Raw genomic sequence first — 15,443 nt, forward strand, 5'->3', positions numbered from 1 at the left:
CCTCTACTCATCTTTGTACTCCTGCAGGGCAGAATGCATTTCGTCACAAATACAGTTAGAGAGGTTTTCTATTTATTTTTTTTACTTTTAGCTTCCCTGTGTTATTTTTCACTTTCATGGACTTTCTCCTGATTTGTTTTCCTTTGGTGAATTTGGTTCCTTTGCAAATGCAAAGTACAATATAGATGCAATCTCTGTGTGCCCCTTGCGTGATCCTTTTTGAATCACCATGTTTGTGCGATTTCGCAAACCACACTTTGCACTCTTAAATTGAATTCTCTGTGAATTGGGCCCAATGCCTCTTACTGACAACTCCATGTGTCTCCAGTCTTTTGTTGAGATAAGACAAACTACTCAAGTAAACAAAAGTAGCCACTGCAAAATCAAGCTTTATCCGTGTGCCATTTATAGCAGAGTTTTATATTTCATCGAAACCAAGAGAAGGCCCATCACATCTGTGTGCAGATCCTTTTGACATTGGCACTTCATAGGCATTGCTAGTGGCCAGAAGTGCCCTGGCCGCAAGCAAGAGAAGAACATTACCGAAGGCACACATTCCGATAAAAAAAATATTCGCAGAGCGCTTTTACTTTTTCAGTGATCTGCCTTTCAACAATTCTCTAATTGGTAAAACATTCATTTCAGTGCCCTTCACAAACGTACCTCGCTCGCCCTGTTGCACCCCTTGGCGATGGTTCTAGGCAACTTGAAACCCTTAGGCCCTCCACCCAGATCTGCACTGATCCTCAGTTCAAGGGGGTTCCATGGCTGGGAGCAGTGGTGGGGTCGGAAGTAGGGAGATGGCCACCCACCCCCCCCCCCCATACCCCTGCTGCTTCCCTATTATCCGCCCCCTGTGGCACTAAAAGCAGCCTCCGCCACCGGCTGGGAGTCCGAGGAAGTGGGTATACCTCACCCCCACCTGTAACCCACTACCTGGGGAGAAATATAATTATGAACAATCCCACCAGAGTTTGAACACACCTGGTAGTTATTAGCACGGGAGGGACTGTGTGAAAGAAACCAACTTTCCAGTCAACACCTCTGTGCCTTACAGCGAGAGAGTAACGCCATCATTGAGAAACATGCCCTCACACTGAACAAGCCTTGATGGATGCTGCTTAAACAGGCATTTTAGAGTTCAGCTTCCGCCTCAACATGTCCTGTGACCTAGTGTGGACAGTATCTGGCGTTAAGCAGGAAAATACGTTTGGAAGATTGAAAAAAAAAGTGTGAACCCCAAAATTGGCAGCAAAAGCGGACACAATTATCCAAAAAAAATCGGGGAAAGAGGTTATACCTTTACAGACTCCTTTTTATATTCAAATAAACTTTATTTTAAAGGGTCAGCAAGACTAGTGGTTCCTGGGGAAAAAAGATGGTACTCTCTGCAGGCCCAAAGGAGGGCGAGATGGAGTGTCCATGCCCATTATAATTTTAAATAAAATATGACTATGGGGCAGGGAACATTACTTGAAGGGTAAGGGAAAGTACTGGAAGGTGGATGTCTGGAGGCGAGCATGAAAAAATGAAATGCCCCATGAAACTAAATATTTTCAAGATTACATTGTCAAACTTAAAAGCATAAATAATGCAACGTATATACAAATGTGCATTTAGAACTTTCATGTTCTACATGTTTTTTATCATAGTTTGATGTTTCAAACCTTACGCTTACAAACTAAATGCCTGCAGTCGTGCACCTTCATTTTGCCTCATGAAAACGTCTGTCGAAGGCCAAGAGTAAGGGAAGAGCAGTGCTCTGAACATCAGTGACATCTGCTGGGCCAGGGCATACGTAGGTGCTTTGACAAAGGCCATGACTGTAGGCCAGGATGATAAGGCGTAGACCAATGAACCAGAGGTAGTCCTATCCATCAAGGAATTATGGGTATGGAGACCGACACCCAGGGGCCGAGGCCACTCCATTTCCTGGGTGTGATTTGTAGGGGAAAGGAGACGGGGATCAAGAGATTAAGTACTAAACATGACAGCCTGCTACAAGGCAAAGTATGATTTTTCTCACCTCCCAAGCATAGACCAATCAGGGGAAGGATGGGAGAGTGGGTATGTGCTGACTAGAACAGAATCACAACTAGGAGAAACATTTGCGGCACTAAGGAAGACTTGGGCTGTGCATTTTGCCACATGAAAACGTCTGTCGGAGGCCAAGAGTAAGGGAAGAGCACCTGTTTACGTGGTGAAAGGTGGGAAGCCAAGTATCTATGCAGTTACAACACATGGAATGATTCCAGGGGCACACAAACTGATTGTCCCAGGGAGCTCAGTCACTGCTATCAGCGGCCCAGCATTCTTGACAACCAGGCAGAACGTGACAGTGCAAAGAACACGAGAGGACAAGTCACAGTGTCCAAGCAGGAAACCCACCAAGAATGCTCATTGTTGAAACCAGATATCTATAACCCACCTGCCCGTCAGTCTTGATGGTCTGTGCCCTCCACCCCTACCAGCAGAACGTAGTCTGGGGCACCACAAGAGACCACATAAGAAAATCGAACAAGGAGACCACTTAAGTACCCAAAAGTGCCCAAGAAGTACTGCCGCGTGACAATATGCTACCACTACGTCTGCTACTCAAGCTGATCATACATGTAGGAGCTTGCCAACACATTTTAAGTAGTCCCTTTTTAAGTTTTGAGATGTGGTGTTTGGTGTGAACATCCTTTGTGAGCAGGAAATTCCAGTAGTGCTTATAAATTCCATTGTCTAGGTATTTTTAGTATTTTTATTCCGTCTCACACAAACCACTCACCCCGCCCCTCCCCCAAACTGGAGATTGACCGTACCACCCTTTCTTGGGTGGGCGGATGTGAGGGGAGCTGCACAGTTTGTTGTGAAATGACCAGTCCAAAAGTTTTCATAAAGACACAACAAGCACAGTATGCGCTAGAGATGGCTATGGCGAGAAACAACAGCTTATCAAATGTGGCAGCACCAGATAGAAAATGGAAGCATTATCTCTACCAAGTGTGCAATGAACCGCCGAGGTTTGTACTTGAAACATCAGCCAGAAAATCACATACTGTGCTTAATTGAACATTTTATAAGTGTCACAATAGTGGAAGAGGGAGGAACACATTGGATGAGTGTGATCAATTTATGGGATGTGTTGTGTACATTAGTTTAGAACAGTGTAGCTGTTAGTTTCAAATAATATTAGAAATTGCCTCTTAAGATCACCCAAATGCCACACCATTAGCTGTTTCAATCTCAAATGGTTAATTTGCATGTTTTGCCGCTTTGTAATATATGGGATGAGTAGAGGAAAAGCAAGAACATCGGAATTAGATTACATTCTTTAACAGCTATGCCTCTGCTATGGTAAATGAAAATGTAGCATTCCAATTATTACAAACAAATCCATAACATAACATATATAACAAATTCGAAAAATGAACATTCAAAGCCCCTTAAATATCTTGTCTGTTTCTAACGCCAATGTACTGACCAGTCGAAACCTTGAAATTCTTAGCGGATGGCACGTATGACACAGACTAGTATTACTCAATGTACTTTGAGTCCAGGTTTGTTTGTTTATTTGGTAATGCGTACCAAACCCTTAGGTAGCTGGGCGCAACAGTTTACAAGAATACATCAAACTTAATTACAACATGGTTAAGGTAGAAAAATGAGACATGGAGTGACAAAGGACAAATAACATACTGGGTGTCGGTACAGACAGCTGTTCTCATAGCTGGCTGAGGGGTAAAGAAGGGTGGTCTGAAAATCACATGCTCATATATAATTCAAAGGAACAGGTGGATCTTATTTGTCACTAGCGCAGAGCCAGTTTAACATATTATGTCTGAATCTGAGGTAAGGCTGTTCCATTCTGAATGCTGAGGGGAGTGCGTTCCAAGATAAAGCCGCTCTGACTGGGAAGCTGGAGCCCCCAGATTTGGCAAGTTTAAATCTTGGGACTTCTAGATGGTGTGAATTAGATGATCTGGTGGGGCGGGTAGCCACTCCGCTAATCATTCTGTCTGCAAGATAAGGGTGTGCTGCATTGTTCAGGTATTTAAAGGTGAAGGAGACAGTTTTAAGATGGATTCTGTCGCTAATTTTTAGCCAGTGATGGCTTCTTCTGATGTTAGAAATGTGCTCTCTGCTAGGAATGTTCAAAGCTGCTCGGAGGGCATTATTTTGCAGCGTTTGAATTTTATCCATGATGTGTTTGTTAGCCCCTGCGTATACATTGCAGTAGTCCAGTTTGGACATTATTAATGCATTGGCGAGTGTCATGCAACTGGCCTTGGAGAAGGTGGGGCTGCAGGCCCTCATAAGTTTGCACGTATAGGCAGTTGAGGAGGCCATAGCGCTAACTTGTTTTTTTAGAGATAGGGTGGAATCAAGGTAAAAACCTAGTGTTTTTACTTCGGTTACTGCTTTGATTACATTGGCATCAATATTGAATGAGGCGCAGCTAGGGCTATGTTTTTTTTCCATTGGTGTCCGAGCCCAGAATCAGTATCTCTGTTTTGTCGTCATTCAGGCAAAGGCCATCCGAGGCCATCCATGCCTGAATGAGGAGGTATATCTTGTTTACCAAGGCCTTGTCCACGTCAAAGTTTCCTGAAAGGGGTATCGGGATCTAGGTGTCGTCTGCATAGATAGTGTAGGTTACACCCAGTCTGTCCAACATGTCGAAGAGTGGCTTAGTAAAGATGTTATACATAGTCAGTGATACACATGAACCCTGTGGGACACCACAGGTGATATGGATTGGGTCTGCGGACGCTGAGGGGGAGAAAACTCTCATTGTACGGCTGTCTAGGAAGGATTGTACCCAGGTTATGGCATCACTCGAGAAGTGGGCGGCTGACGCTAGATGTTTGCATAACACTGCATGATCCACCAGGTCAAAAGCCGCTGATAGGTCGAGGAGGAGTAGCATAGCTGTTTTACCTTTATCCTTCAGCTCGTCCATTTGAGTCTTGAGGTCAGTTAGAGCCGTTTCAGTACCATGTTGTGGTCTGAAACCAGATTGGCGGCAGCCCAATAGGTGGTTAGTCGCAAGGTAATTCTGAATTTGGAGGTAGGCTACTCTATCAATTATTTTGAGGAGGAAGGGGACTGTAGTGATCGGCCTGTAGTTAGTAGGGATGGAGGGGTCTAATGTCTGTTTCTTTAGTAGGGGTAGAACCCAGGATTCTTTGAGGTTGCTAGGGACAGTGCTGGACTTGAAGGAAGCATTAATTAATTAATTAAGAAATGAATGGGGCTAAATCTCTCACTACGTCTGTAATAATTTGGGCTGGGCAGCTGTCACCCTGACAATTGGTTGGTTTGAGAGATAGGATTACTTTTTCAGTTTCTAGTATAGAAATATTAGTACATTTGAAGGGTGTGTGTGTGCTAGGTGATACAGTAGGCGAGGTTGTCTGAGTTTCAGTGGCAAGTAGGGTGGCTTTTTTGTTGGCTATTTTGGTCTGTAGCGTGGCTATTTTATTAGCTAGGGCATTTTGGATGCTGGTGCACCATTGCTTATCTTTAGGGATATTATCTGTGGGAGGAATAGGGGATTCCATTTCGCGGAGAATGGTCTTCCATTAATCCAGCAAGTGTAGGCTCTGCATGCCACAAGACAGTACCATCTGTTGAGAGAATGTAAAAGCTTCAATTAATGGAAAAATAATATGCATTGCCTGAAACAAATATTTTAAAATGATTCACATTGGGACATTTTGAGTATCCATGCCAAGCAAGCATGCCTATGTGCCAAATATAGTCTGAATGCAAACCTCAGGACTGCTTCAGGAGGTGGCAGGCAATTGGCATGACTATAAAGGTTGTGCAGGGGAAAGTGGTTGCAATGCCGCCTTCTTATTTTTAGTCAGAAAGTGCCTTTATAATAAGTTGGACTGTTTAGCCTCTGCTTCTGACCACTGTTGAAGTTACATTTTGAATTGAAGTCCTCATTAAAAAAAATCAGTTACACAATCTGAAACGGTATCTTCCAAAAATAATAATTTGACATTGGAAAGTGTGTGACACGATTTGTGACTTTAGTGACCACATTAAATTGTAAAAGCGAAAGCCTCCAGGATCCCCAGAAAATGAGGTAATGGCCCAAAATGTCGCCCTACGAATTCCGACTCCTGAAATTCCATTTATCTTTCTCTGACCCCCCCCTTACACCACATATGTATGTGGGGGTATGGGATATAATAGTATGGAGGGATGCAGGGGGTCTCCCACCGCATATGTATGTGGTGTAATGGGGGGTTTAAAAAAAAAGTCAGCATTTTTGGCCGTCAGAATTCTGGGGGTCCTACTCATCACATAGATCCGAAAATGATAAAATATTAAATAATCATTTTGAAAGAGACATGCTGAAGACATATATAGTCATATTACAGGATGAGGCTGGATGGTTGATTGAATAATGAGTCAAATTTGAAGTCAACTATTAGTTGTAATCAAATTTTCCGTTCAGAATAAAAGTTCTGAGTAAGTGTGGTTGGAACTGGTACCAATGGAGGAATCAGCACTATGATCCTAAAGGTAACACTCTAATGGAAGAGCATATCAAGACTTGTTGAAAGTTTAGTAAGTTCTACCAATATCCAACAACAAATAATAGTGTATACCGAGCTATAAAGATAACACTTATGGAACTACTTCTAAATTAAGAAGAGAACCGGAATTTACATTATAGAGAATGTACAGGCATGCATGGGACAACCACATTTAAAGCCCTGAAAAAGAGCACAGAGCTTGAAACAAGTATAGGCACAAGGATATGACGCAATCTGACATAGCCTCTATTTTCTCCTCCAAGGTGGCCTCTCTCCGCCACGCTATTGGCTCCTCTTCCTCTTTCACAGCAGCATCACCCTTCCCTCCCGTTTTGACTCCGACCACCTCTATTTCTCATCTTTCTTCTGATGACCCGTGCTCATCCTACTGCTGCATCAACTGGACCCATTCCATCTGCTCTCATTACTAAGGTCTAGCCCTCTCTCAAATCATATCTTGCATCCTTCTTTAATATTTGTCTCCTAACCTCAACATTCCCCTCCTCCTTCAAACACGCTTCCATATTTCCTATTCTAGAGAAACCTTCTGCTGACCCCTCTTGTTTCTAACTTTCGTCCGATTTCTCTTCTTCCCCGTCTCTCTAAACAACTTGAACGTCTTGTCTATTTACAAGTTTCCTCATTTGTGTCTGACAACTTAATTTTCCCTCGCTTTCAATCTGGTTTCCGTCCTATGCACACAACTGAAACCACTCTTTTGTCAGCCCTAAACTCGTTACTCATGAATGTCACTCTAAGCACTCTTCCGTTCTTATTCTACTAGACCTTTCTGCTGCCTTTGACACCGTTGATCACTCACTCTTGCTAGCTTCTCTCTCATCCTTTGGTCCTTTTGGCTCTGTTCTTCCTGGGTTCAAATCTTATTTGTCCAAACGGACATTCTCTGTTTCTTGGGGTGGGACAACTTCGGACCCACATCCTCTTGCCCATGGTGTCCCACAAGGATCGGTTCTAGGACCTTTCCACTTTTCCTCTAGCTAAAGTGATTTCTTCTTATGGCCCTATCCCATCACTTGTATGCTGATGAAACTCAGCTCTTCCTTTCTATCTCTTCTTTCTCAACTGACATACATACATACTCAGCTGTCCTCATGTTTATCGGTCATCAAATCCTGGATGTCTTGCCACTTTCCCTTCTACTACTATCCTCTCCGATATCCCTCCCTCAATTATATCATTTCCCCCTTCTCAACTCCCCATTGTATCTACTGCCCGAAATCTGGGACTCTACTTTGACTCTGCTCTATCATTTAAACATCACATTTCAATTTCTTCTCGTGCCTGCTGCTATCATCTATTCAATATTTGCAAAGTTCGCTCTTTTCTTGACTTTTGATGCAACTAAGCTACTGATATCTTCATTAATTATCTCATGTCTTTTCTACTGTTCCACTACACTTTTCGGCCTCCCAACCTCTCGACTTGCTCCCTTAAAATCTGTCTTCAATGCCTGTATTTGTGTACTTTTCTGTTTGACTTCATGTGACTCTATTTCCTCTACTCTTCTCACAATGGGTTAGCTTCCCTTCTATGCACAACTCAAATTCAACTTTCTATCCCTTGTCTTTACATCTCTTTACGGTCTTACCCTAGATTACCTCTGCTCACTTGTTTCATTCTATTCTGCCTCCCGCTCTCTTCGCTCTAGCTCTGTTTCGTCTTGTAGTACCATCTCCGCCCCTGTGCCCAGTCATGCTTTCACAAATTAACTCACCTTACTCCTATGCACTGGAATGTTCTTCCTCTTTCACTACACTCGTTTATTCCTTGTTTCCCAAATTGTTGAAATTTCATCTGATCCAGCAGGGTTGATCTCAGGCTTCACTTGCCATTTTTTCATTGCATACTATTGTACAATTTTTGCTATATTGTTGCTTTGTACAGCGCTTTGGATTAAGGTTCTGTATATGCTCCAGATAAATACAAATAAACCAAATGAAAGCATAATCAATAATACAGTGGAATTTATGAGTATGGTTGCTTGTTTATTATTTGGTGTAATCCAAAAACCCATGATATCTTGTTGTTTTGCATTTAAATTTGCTTTGAGCTCTATAGAGAAGTGCCTCATTTATCTGGGTAGGTTGCGACAATACACACACAATAATTGCCCAGCACAGGAGGTTAATACAAACTTCTCTTCAATCATTTTTTACTGGTGCCATCATATTGAAAATAATACATCCTGTTGGGATGGTGAAGGTATGGTAATGTTTCTAACAGTGCCGTTTGGAAAACATGTTCAATAATTTAATGCTGTACTCAGTTATTAGTTGGAACAAGCAGATGAACTGTGCCATGAAAATCCTGCATCCAGGCCATCAGCATTAAAGGAATTGAATAGGTAAGACACGCTGCTCAAAAGTCACTTTGCTTTGTTATGTCATGTAAAGGGTGCACCCCCCTTGGATGGATAGGGCCTACAGATTGAGTTCCCACGACAGCAGATATTTTCGTCCAATGTGGGCATCAGTTCACAACAATCTCATTGACACCGAGTGTAGACTTCTTCCAATCGACCTGGTCCAGGGCCAGGAAAACCCTCCTCCATGTCACTGTCTTCCAGCAGCTGTTCTTAACTTTGGCTTGCTTTCATTTCTTCATCTGTGTATTCTGCTTCGAATTTGAATCCATGAAGACCTGTGACTGAAACTTTTAAATGTGCTTAATAGATGATGTGCAGGGAAAGATGAGCCACAGAAGAAACCTATTGAAAAACATACAGAGAAAACTGTTATTAGCTTGACAATTCTGTTGAAAACATGTATTTGCAAATCTGGTTACAAATTAACATTGCTCATCAAATGGTTTGTTAAACTAACAGTTCGAGAGGGATATGTGGGATAAATGCTTAACACAAAACTATTTCCCAATAATAAAGTTAGTAAACCTGAGTGGATCACTCATGTACAAAGGAGATTAATGGATGTGACAGTACAAAATCCTTCCATTGTTGCCAATTGTTGCCAATTGGGCAAAGTGAATATTTAGTTTAAAACAAAGTACTAAAAGGGCTGTGGCGGCATGGAATGAGAAGTCTGACCAAATGGTGGGAAAGTGATTGTTAAATACTTTTATAGGATAAACAAACCAATTTACCCCTAACTAAAGGTGGTTTCCCTACCTCAAACAAACTAAAACTCAGGCAGTCCTTATGTTTTAGTTTCTTGACCACAGAATACCTCATTGAAAGAGACGCGGAAATCAGCTTCTGTCCTGATGAAGGCCATTGAAGTGAGAGCGTTCTCCAACCGCTTCAGGCCGACACTGTCAGGGTTTGTAGATTCAGGGATGAGGTTCACCTGTGTTTTCTTTTGCAGGGCTTTCTTGGAGTCCTTTCCTTTTTGTAGCTGTTGTTTAGCCTTGTGGAGATAGAGCCAAACCTCCCAAGATGCCACCCTGCCTCACACAAGGACAGTCAGGCAAGGTAACCCAAGGGAGACTGCCCAAGTTGCAGGAAAACCCTCTCAGGGGGACAGAAAACCTGCACCAGTAATCCGTTAGATGTTCCTTGCAGTAACGGGCATCAAATCCAGTAGAGAGCAAAAATCCAGGAGCACGAAGAGGAGGCGCGGTAAGGCAACGCAGCAAGATACCAGACTGAGAAGGACATGGGTCCAGGAATGCGAGGAACGAGGAGGGTAAGGGAAGACTGGAGGACAAGACAAAGGAAGGGGAAAGACTAGCGAGAGAGTAAGGCGCTGAGCTAGGTACTAACTACTGAGCATTGAGACGCGTACTGCTCCGGTAAAGCCATCATTAGTATATGCAGTCAGCTGAAGAACTGTCGAGCCATTAGACTGCTCAACGCATATTCCATGGGAATAGGCGGCAACCTTATTGCAGGAAAAAGTGGCGCCCATAAAGCGTGAGTGAAGCCTCCAAGCGGACCAGAGAGACCTTTGGCGAAAAACCATGACAGAAACACAGTTGTGTCGACAACTTAATGAAATGGCAAGGTTCATTTAATCTTTGTATAATTGACCAACCAATGTGGCAGTTTTATTTACACGACCCCAAGATATTGCGATGGGTTGTTCACATTCATATGAGTTATATATGTACCTTTTTGATAATTGTTATGTGCATGTAATGCACCATATCTATTGTCCTGTGCAACACTTGTTAATGTATTAAATTGTTAGGTGATTTCACTTTTCTCTTTATACATGTGGTATATGGAATAAATAAGAGTGGGTCACACTCTATCCGGGCTCGCCCTGACCATTTTTAAATAGATAGACATACTCCTCCCATGTGGCCAGGGGACGGCAGCCGCTGACTGATCCTGACCCTAAGGGCGGCTACATGAGGATCACATGGGAGGAGACACCTACCAGGAAGATGTTATGGCTTCATTGGATAAGGTGCGCTATTCCCCCCCTAACCCATGAGGAAGTCTCCCTAATGTCCAATACCCTAATGGCCTATTGCCATGTGTTTGATCCGTCCTGTAGAAGAAGAAACCTTTTCCCAGTATTCCTTAGGTCCAACTCCCACCTATGACTTGAAGGATTAAAGCTCCAACAAAACCCTCTTTACTTCTGGTTCACCTTTATCTGAGACTGTTCTTTCATGTAAAACCATTGAGAAAGATTATCCAAATACTTTATGTCCAATGACAGCCATGGCCTCCACCTCCCACAATCACCTAAGTACTAAGATGAGGAGGATGAAGGAGTTGATGCAGAGTAACAAGAGCCTCAAGCTGCGTTCTAGTTTAATGAAAATACTTGTGCGTGGGACATTTAAAGATGGCAACCTCAGTATGATGGGTGGCAGTGCAGGAGAAGATGTTGGTTCCTCTGCAGTGGCTTGCGAATGCTGTAGATACGAACCAGTGTGCCGGAGAAGTGGGGTTCGCCAGTGAAGAAAGAGAAACGCAGTTCTCAAGCAGGATGTGCTGTGGAGATGCCGGGAGCCACGAGAGAGGTCCTGGGTGCTCAGCAGCTCGAAAAGACAGCATTCTCCTTACCTGGACCTCAGAGGAAGCAGGCCTCTGACAGCGGAGCACTGAAGGAAGCCGGAAAGATGTCTGGACAACCCAGAGTGGGAAGCGAGTGGCCGAGCCATGCCTCAGAATCCTAAATAAGACTGAAGACGCTACAGAGAGCCGGTGAGTCAGCCAAAAGCAAGTGGGGACCCTGGGGCGTTTCGGAAACTGCGCCATTGGCAATTTGAATGCTATGAGATTGCTAAAAAAGAAACAAGAAGATTGAAAGCAGAAAAGGCAAAGTGCTGATCCAAGCTCCAGTAACATAAGAATGCACGAGATGCAAGTGCAGGGAAAGGTTTGAACGGACATTGGAGCAAACTGATATACCGAGCCAAGAACTGTGTATGCAGTATTGGTGAGAAAGAGGAACTGTAAAACACATATGTCCTGTCAGGAAAGTACACCCAGAAGTTGGAATTGCATAAAGAGTCCTGGCAGGGCAGTATACCAGGTGATTTGCAACCCTACATATTTATTTCTTAAAAAGGACAGTGTTTGTTAGACAAATAAGACATTTGTGTTAATGAAAGACTGCTACAGAACTTGTTGCCTAACAGGAGTATTGTGAATCAAAGAGAGACACAAAGGAACTGTTAGAGACATTGTCATCCCATTTGAGAATCCAAGGTAAGGAAACCACCCTCTGTATCCAAGGTCTTTTCGTTGTAGAGAAAACTTTTGTTGGAGCCATTCTGATTTTCATTTATTAACACTTTTTGCCAATATCAGGCTCAAGACATTCTCACTTTGTTGTTTTGTTTGTACTGTGAGGGTCAGGATAAGACTTTTTCGACACAATTTAGTTTCTGACATCCTGACTCCATCAATTACCACAGAAATCTCTATCTGATTGGACTTGTGCAGGTGCAGGAGAGAATTGATCCAACCTGGGGACTGAGTTTTGATACCCACCGACTTAGACCTCATTCCTCCACCTACAACTTACATTAGACTTGCCTCTAAGTGGGGTTTATCATGGCAGCATGGCCTGGACGTTTTAGCAAGCGTCATAGACCCTGATTGTAGAGGGGGACATAAAACTCTTGATGCAAAATAATGTCAAAGAGGTGTATCAGGTGAAGGCGGAGGAGATAATAGCAATGGGGATTCTGGAAAAGTCTGTTTTCCAAACCCAAGGAAGTCAAAATCTCTGATAAGACCGAAAGAGGAACCAAGGGATTTGGGAGGCTGGCGTAGAGTCTCGCATTACTCCAGAGGCATTTCCACCTCAAACATCAGAAGAAACTGAAGTTATTTCTGATCTAGCCATTGCCCAAAGGAATGATCCCTTATTTGCTTAGCCTTTTCTTCAGGTGTTACCCGAAGAGGAGAGTAGAAAAAAAAGTAGGCCATTTATTTTCTTAAAAGCGGGACTGTTATATAGGGGAGAGAGAGGGCCGGATGGTACCCCATGATCACAAATTATGGTGCCCATAATCCACAAGAAAATAGTACTAGAAATTTCCCATTCTCACCTGACAGGCGGACATCTAGGGACAAGCAAAACTCGAGCACAGATCCTAAACCAATTCTATTGGCCAGGAATCTATGCAGATGTAAAGAACTCTGTACGTACTTGCTCCCTATGTCAGAAAACCAGTTTACAAACTCCCCCTCAGCCCCATTACAACCTTTGCCTATTATTGATATACCTTTTTCACGCATTGGTATGGATATAGTTGGACCCCTTGAACCACCAAAATTGGGAAACCGATACATACTGGTGATATTAGACTATGCAACCCAGTATCCTGAAGACTTTCATTTACAGAATAACCTGACGTGACTCTAGAGTTGGGTTTCCAAAGGAGAACTTAACAGACCAAGAATCTACTTTTATGAGTAAACTCATGTTAGAAGTAAATTAAATTCTCCAGATTAAAACTTACATACTTCTATACATCACCCTCAAACTGATGGCCTAGTGCAATGGTTCAACAATACTTTAAAACACATTTTAAGAAACTGGTTGACGCTGATGGCAAAAATTGGGATGTTATGTCACCATGGGCCCTTTACGCCATTAGAAAGGCTCTTCATAAAATGGGCAGTAAAATTCTTATTCAAAACGTATCTAAAGCCTTAGCTTCACAACTACCCCTTGCCTTTGGCCAGACATGCACGTTTGAACTTTCTGGGCCTTATGTCTTCTGACCTGGCCAACCTGCTGTGCCTTTTCTTGGGGTTTCGGTCACACCAACTTCTGATAATTTCTCCTAATTTCCCCCTCCCCTAGAACTCTCCAAAATCAGTCTCCACCTTTTGTGTCCTGAATGTATTTAATGTAATCTGGTTTTTAATCTCCTCCTTAAATCCAATCTCGTCCTTAACTAGAATATATTGCTTAACACCAATCTCCTCAACATCAACATTTTCCTTTTGCTGTTACTTAACCTCCTCCTTGATACCAACCTGATCCTTGACACCAACCTCCTCCCTGACTCTAACGTTGTAATTTAGATATTTCTTCTCCACTTCTGGCCTCAGGTTTCCTCTTCTCCATGGTCCACTTGTAACCTCCTCACTCTTGCCAGCTTGCTCCAAACTCCTACCCCCACATCCCACTCCAAACGCCCAGACTAGAGCCTCTTTGAGTGTGATTTTGATATCCTGGTTACCCTGCTGCTCGTGCTGACATTGGACTAAGGACCTGCAGCGCAGTCCCTTCGGGCTTGGTTGTGTAGTGTAATCCTGTATCATGGACTGAAACTTTCATAAAACAGACCACAATCTCGGAAGGGAGTAATGTACCTGCAGGTGCCTAGAGGTTGGGTGCTGTATAACCATTGTTCTCTGTGTGCAGGTGCCCTTTTTCTTCAAGATATGTCCCTGTGCTTCTGGGAGGTGTCTGACAGGTAAGATAAAGGCTGATGTTTCACTGGAATTGTTTTGGATTCATTCCTGTTCCCACGATAGACAGGCACAGACAAAACCATCACATCGGCCCAGTCCCTGTTAAGTGCCATCTCTTGTAGTCTCAGTTGCCCATCAGTACTGTTGGGTGGGTGAGGATTTATTAAGGTCCCCACAAAATCTCAGAGCTTGCACCTACTTTACTCATTATAGAAAGCGCAAGAAGAACAAGAGCAACCAGTCCAAACGTATTTGCCTGGTTCTGGGTGTCATGTTGACAAATCCATTTTGAATCCCAGCTCAGTATTAAAATCAAGAGGAGGTCAAAGAACAAGGAAGTCGCGCCAAAGATGTATAGCTTTTCTGACACTTCTCCTCTGGAGTGGAGTTCTTTGATAGTAAACCACAATACAACTCGGATATGCCTAATTAAGTATCTGACTTCTCCAAACCCAGGGCAGTCAGTCTTCCCCCGTTTTTTCCTCCTACTTTTATCTGCAATTGGACTTGATGATCTGCCCATCCACTGTGCTTTCTAACCTTTGACCTTCAATGGACATATTCTCGTGTGGAGTCGTATCTCTCCTTGCAGAGCATCACAGCCTTCACCATGGACTCACGGGTCCAGAGGAACTTCATCAAGTACATGACATGCTATATTGTATATGCAAGCTACTTTTTCTGTGCTCATTACTGTTTTTCATCTTTCCTTATGTACATGCTTAGTGGGAACAGTAATGCTAGTTTATGCCACCCCAAAGATGACCAGGAGCCCTTCTCAGCAGCTCCTCTGCACTGAACAGCCCATGAAAAATATCACAGCTGTAGAGAAATTTGCAGTGATCCACATGGTGAAACAGAAGCAAGCAAGAGTCGGAGAGGGCAGACAGTAAATCCGAAGGAAAAAAAACACTTTACCACAGCCTGTATTTTATTCTTCCTATCATCTATTGGTACCCTCCACCTGCCTTATCATGACCCTCCACCACAGAGCGAGAGGCTTTCTTTTTTTTCACTGGTCTCTCTAAAAGCAG

The 15,443-nt window shown here is 43.2% G+C and overlaps 1 protein-coding gene and 1 long non-coding RNA gene across 3 annotated transcripts in view; one reads left to right on the forward strand and one right to left on the reverse strand.

The window, feature by feature from the left end:
• Positions 1–15,443, forward strand: part of SPIDR (scaffold protein involved in DNA repair) — a 3,076,965-nt gene that overhangs the window by 1,221,942 nt on the left and 1,839,580 nt on the right. The window lies entirely within an intron of this gene.
• LOC138497496 (uncharacterized) overlaps positions 8,027–15,443 on the reverse strand; it is a 405,756-nt gene continuing 398,339 nt past the window's right edge. The window contains exon 3 of the long non-coding RNA XR_011278599.1: positions 8,027–9,267. This is a non-coding gene — a long non-coding RNA (uncharacterized lncRNA). The remainder of the gene's footprint in view (positions 9,268–15,443) is intronic.

This window comes from Ambystoma mexicanum, chromosome 5q (genome assembly GCF_040938575.1).
Source record: "Ambystoma mexicanum isolate Mex_15411 chromosome 5q, UKY_AmexF1_1, whole genome shotgun sequence".
Lineage (NCBI taxonomy): Eukaryota > Metazoa > Chordata > Amphibia > Caudata > Ambystomatidae > Ambystoma > Ambystoma mexicanum.